General features: G+C 34.2%; 1 long non-coding RNA gene across 1 annotated transcript; it reads right to left on the reverse strand.

Moving 5' to 3' along the window:
• Window positions 1-1,521: 1,521 nt before the first annotated feature.
• Window positions 1,522-2,360, reverse strand: LOC107912939 (uncharacterized). Its single transcript, XR_001688353.2, has 2 exons — window positions 2,137-2,360; window positions 1,522-1,914 (listed from the first exon to the last, which is right to left on the reverse strand). It is a non-coding gene; the product is annotated as an uncharacterized lncRNA (long non-coding RNA).
• Between the last annotated feature and the right edge of the window lie 3,640 nt (window positions 2,361-6,000).

Genomic DNA, 6,000 nt, shown 5'->3' on the forward strand with positions numbered 1-6,000 from the left:
ACATATTAACCCACACTCTCTTTTAGCCGATTATCTAAGCCAAGATAAAAGCATCAATATGCTTGCCTCTAACCGAATACATGCAACACCAATCCATCTCATGTGGCCGAATATGCATGTCTATGTTGAGGCCAATTATATACTTAATACCACATATAAATGGCATACATTTTACTAACTAATGCATTACATATTATAACTCAATACGCATCCATCATTTTCTCCATAACTAAAACACCATCATATATAAATATATACCTTGAGATAATATATATGTCATACCAATACATCATGTGCAAATATATATATATGTGCAAGAGCCGAATCACAAAGTTGATTATAACCACCTCATATATTTTCATCATATACCCGAATGCACAAGTACATTGTAATAACTTCCAACTCAATTCATGTTACAAATTTATACTTCACAAGAATAAATCATTAACCAAATATAATAACCAAATTCACATGTATATCTTATTTTACATGAACCATAGCCGAATCACTTTAACCATGAGTAACATAACAAGCATAAATCATACTTATGGATCTAAGGTAGAACCAAGAAAGGATCTCATAAATATCAAGATGTAAGCAAACTACCATTGTTCATCTAGATTTAGCATGAAACACAACCATCACCCTTATTAATCTCCATAGCCGAAAACCTTACTTATTCCAAAATCACAATTTCAACATGGGTTACCAACAATAACTTGATATCTCACTCAATATCAACTAGGATTTCAAGAACTAGTATCAACTTCCTTACCTTAAAATTGACCTAAGATAACCGATTGCTTCACTCCTTTCTTCCTCCTTTCAATTCGGCCAAGAATAACCAAAGAACACAACTTGTTTTCATCACCGAATGCTCTTGTTCTCTCTCTTTTTTTCTTTAGAATCGGCTAGGAAGAAACATGGATGATGAACTCTTTTTTTTTTCTTTCATCATCATTTACCTTCCCATTATTATTTTATTGCCCATACTCCTTATTTTATTTTTCCTAACATAAATCACTAACATAACATGTTTATGACATGTTTTGCCCATAACAATTTGTCCACCCTCCTTGTCATGGCCGGCCACTACTAAATTAAGGGGGAAATTGACATGCAAGTCTACCCTTTTATTACATGCACTAATGGATCCTTATAGATTAACCTATCACATTTTAAAAGTGTCACACATAAGTCCTATTAGCTGAATTCACATGTAATCGACTAAATCGAAGCTTAAAACTTTCACACATTCATATTCACATATTTTAGACAATAAATATCATATTCAAATAATTTGGTGACTCGATTTAGCGGTCTCGAAACCGCTTTCCGACTAGGGTCACTTTAGGGCAGTTACAATGCCTCTTTTTTATATGTTAAAGAAATAAAGAAAGCTCCATTTTCTTGCTATTGAAAATTTAAAATAGTGGTATAATTTTAATTTTATTCCTTAAAGTATGCTAAAATTGTAATATATATCTATATACCTCATGCTGGCATGTGGCACACCCATTATGCCTCTTTTCTTTTTTATTTTATAATAATGCTTAATTTTCAATTGTAGTTGTAAGACCCAATTTTAGCCCGGGCTATCTAATTCCAGCCCAATAAATAAATAAAACCCAAATAATCGACATAAAAAATTCAAAAAAAAGAGTCCAAAATTACAAAAACAACTAACCCAATTATAAGCCCAAAATAAACTTAACCCTAGAGCCCAAACAGCCCAAAACTAACTAATTTTTCAGCAAAAAGAGAAAACAGCCGCTGCTTCCCTCTACCACGCTCGTCGACACACCAAGCACGACCCCCAACTCGCTCGTTGCTCGCCCATGTCTCTCCACGTCTTCACGATTTGCAATTTGAGCAAGAGAATAGGCAGAAACCGCTTGTATTTGGCTATAAAACCTTCAAATTTTGATTGTAAAAGGGTGTGTGGTTTTTTTTTCAGAGAAATAAAATAAAAATCGACTACAAAGATTCACACGAGATACCGAATACAGGCAAAAAACAGCAAGTGAATATTGGTTTTTATTTTAAAGGCGATTGCATATTTTTTCCCCTATTACTTTCAGCTCTTCATTTAGATTCTTTTGCATACTAAAGTATAAGGGAGAGAGGGAAACTTACCGCTCCATTGGAGGACCATTCGTTGCAGTTGGTTTCGGCGGTGGTTGGGGGCTGTTAGCCCTTCAGCTGTGGCAAGGAGAAACAAGAAAGTTTTAAACTCTAGGGTTTTTTAAGATCAGGGGTTGAAAATGTTTTAAAACAAAAATGGTTTAAGTCATAAAAATAAAACAGCACCGTTTCGTGCTGGACTTATGCATTTTGGTTCAAAGGGGGGAATTTGCGCATTGAGTTCTCTCCTTTTGCACTGATTTTTAATTAAAACTTGTTTGTATTTCCCTTTTTTTTTTTTAAATTGTCCCAAGAATTTTGTGTGTCTACTCATCTCGGTCCACGCTAAAATGAATCGCTTTGGGGCATTTTCGTTTTTAACCCTCGAACATTTGGGCACGCTTTATTTTGGCCCTCAATTCTGTTTCAATAATTTGTATGGTTTATAAAATATCCCTTTGATTTTGGTTCTTCTTTCAATTTGGTTTTTAGTCATTCATTTTTTTTTTTTAAAATCGTATTATTCTTACATATTATTTTGGGGATTATTTCATTGACTGGACATTGTTTTCATTTTATTTTTCATGTGCATATCCTTATGTTCTATTATATAATATACTCATCTTAAAATTTCCTTTTATGTACACTCTTTATTTTAATATTACGTTGTTATTATTGTATATATATTATTTTTATATAAAGTTTTACCTCATGTATATTATTTATTTTGATTGACGTATATATTATTTTATATGTTACCTTTTTATATATATATGTACACTATTTATTTTGTAATTTCATTTACGCATTATTAGGCTATCTATGTTTCTTTTTTTTGATACACTTCAAATTTTCATATAAATATTTACCTTATGTCATTTTTTTAAAATTCATTTGTATATTACTATTTAGTACATTACTTATTTATATTTTTCTTCTTATTTTAAATTTTTGTATCTATGGTCAGTTTTCAAATTTTTTGTATCATTGCACAGTAATGTTTTAAATTTTACTTTCCACCCTATTATTCATTTTATTTTGTTTTAAAACTTGATATTTTATTTGTATAGTTGCTTGGAATTTCTTATAAATTGGCCCAATTCGTTAGCCTTTGGACATTAGTGATCGTATTTATATAGTATATGATATGTTGCTATTGCATGTAACTTGGTTCTTTGTATTTTCCTTTTTATTATTCACATAACATTATGGTTGCATATATTTATTTCATGCTCAATTCAATGCTTGTATGATTGCTATATTCATCGGACTTTAAAATTTCAAATGTTTTTTTTTGTCTAATATCAAGTGCTTTTTTTTACCTTTAAATAAACTAAACAAGTATATCTTGAGCCGGTTTATAATTGTTTATTTGAAAACTCCTCAAAACAAGGCAATGTTTCGTGTTTGAAAATTCGAGAAATCGTGCCCTAACATGCTGGGTTTCGTTTTTTCGTTTGGCCAAATAACTTAATACCCTTTTAAGATTTCATTGTGCGTTTTGGAAATCTTGAGGTGATCTCAGTTTTGGGGGCTTAAAATATCGTGTCCTAACATACTGGATGTGGTATTTTATTCCTTTGGAATGAGTGAATCTTAAAATCCAACTCGAGTTGTTCACACTTTTTTAAGGGATTGTATTTTTAATGTTTTTTTTTCAAATTTTCAACATTTGGACATTAATTAGTCAATTGGTACCAATTTTGAGCGTTACGGGGGTGCTAACCTTTCCTCGTGCGTAACCGACTCCCGAACCCTTTTCCCCAATTTTCGTAGACCTAAAATCATTGTTTTAATAAATTAAAATGTTTTATTAAAATGATCAAGGTGATTCGATCACACATTGGAAAAAGATTGGTGGCGACTCCATACCTCGTTTTAAAGTCGATCCTCACGTTTTTTCAAATATAAAAAAAAGGTTTCGACAGCTTGGCGACTCCGTTGGGAACCAATAAGAGAGTCAAGCCGTAAAATTAATTGTTTACTGTCCTTTTGACGAAAATTTAAAATTTGGGTTTTAACATACAATCCTTTTATTGCATTTCATTGGTTTTATGGTTTTTATCATTTTATTCGTGTTTTGCATTTTGAGCTTTTTTCCCCCTCACATCATCTTGCATGACCGTTGTGGTCGCACCTTTTTAAGTGGGAGTGAGAAACTATGCCTTCGTGAGGTTTTCACCTCCGCATGGGCTAGTGGACTGCTTCCAGGATACATCCGTACCTATGTCTTCGTGAGGTTTTCACCTCCGCATGGCCATAGGGAAATGAATTCCCCTGAACTGAACTCGATCCACATGAGCCTATAATGGGTGAGGGTTGAGGAATCTGCTGCTTCAGGTACCATTTTCTTAGAACCGAGCCACATATAGTGAACTCTAGAAGCCCGCCCTAGGTAGAGCTATGTTGAACCTTAGCGGTTACCCAAGTAGGTGTCCTATATTGTTTTTTTCCCTCCTGTGCTAATGTGTTTTGTTTTGTTTATGACTGCATTGCATTACATCATCATAGAAAGGAGGTGTTGATTCATATTTGATTGCTAAATAGAATAGTTTGTCATAAGAAAACGAATTTCTTGATAAAGTGGATTATAATACGGTTGTCTGAATATGGTCCAAGTAAACACAACGGAAGAAGGTTGATAGTTCGCGGAGAAAAACAAGACTTTACCTGAGGATTCAAGTCAATAAAAATTATCTGAAAGACATCATGTCTCAAATTTTTTAAAGGATCTAACGAACATTGCGAGGATAAGTGAGTATTAAGTCGCGGCCCGAATCAAGCAAAAGGGAGCTAGTGGGGGCATCTATTGGAAGCTTGCAAGATTTGGCTTTTACAAAGAAAAAAATCGGTGTCTTCGCCTGGAACATGAGGGCAAGGCCGCATATGTAATCCGTTTTATGTAAAGGAATTTGTTTTCTAGAAAAGTTGTTCCAATAGAATTGAATTCAGAATCAACACCTTTCTTTCTTTTGCATTCATTCCATGCATTTGCATAGCATTACATCATTTGCATTAGATTTTCACAAAAGGAACCTAATTAATTAAAATCATTTCAGTTAAATCTAGAAACCGATAAAAACTTACCAACCAAGCATCGCTACGGTACCCGTGCTAAGGCAAATGATATGGACCAGCGATTGGAAAGACTTAAACAACTTCAAAGAGAGATGCATGACCAGTTACAAATGCAAATGCAAGAGCAACTGATGAGGATACGGCAAGATATGAGAGACCAAGTGCTAGAGTTTCAAAGGAGTATGATGAACCAGTTGTCCCAATTACTGACTAAGGAGCTAGAAAAGAGGGAAATTTCCATGATCAATGCTGGGGTGGACAATGAGGGGTCTCTCTATCCTCTGGGTTTCACTCCGACAAATGCACAAGCATGTCCGCAAGGTGTACCAATTATCAGAACTCAGCAAAATCAGGCCAGTACCTCAGCACCAGTGAATTATCTGATAAGATGAGACTCCAATCCGTGGGGCAATCCAACTACCCCTGTAGTTCCTGATTTGAACGAAATGGAAAAAGCAAAGATGGAACTGCCAAAACAACTCGAGGAGCAGTATAGGTTGTTGGAGGAAAAATTCAAAGCGATAAAAAATGTTGATAATTATCACAGAATTGACGCCAAGGACCTGAGCTTGGTTCCAGACTTAATACTTCCTTACAAGTTCAAGATGCCTGAATTTGAAAAGTATAACGGGACTAGCTGTCCCGAATCTCACATCACCATGTTTTGCAGACGAATGACTCGGTATGTCAATAATGACCAATTATTGATTCACTGTTTCCAAGAAATTCTGGTTGGGGCAGCATCCAAATGGTACAACCAATTGAGCCGTACCCAAATCAATTCATAGAAAGATCTAG

Source organism: Gossypium hirsutum, chromosome A13 (assembly GCF_007990345.1).
Source record: "Gossypium hirsutum isolate 1008001.06 chromosome A13, Gossypium_hirsutum_v2.1, whole genome shotgun sequence".
In the NCBI taxonomy this organism is placed as follows: Eukaryota; Viridiplantae; Streptophyta; class Magnoliopsida; order Malvales; family Malvaceae; genus Gossypium; species Gossypium hirsutum.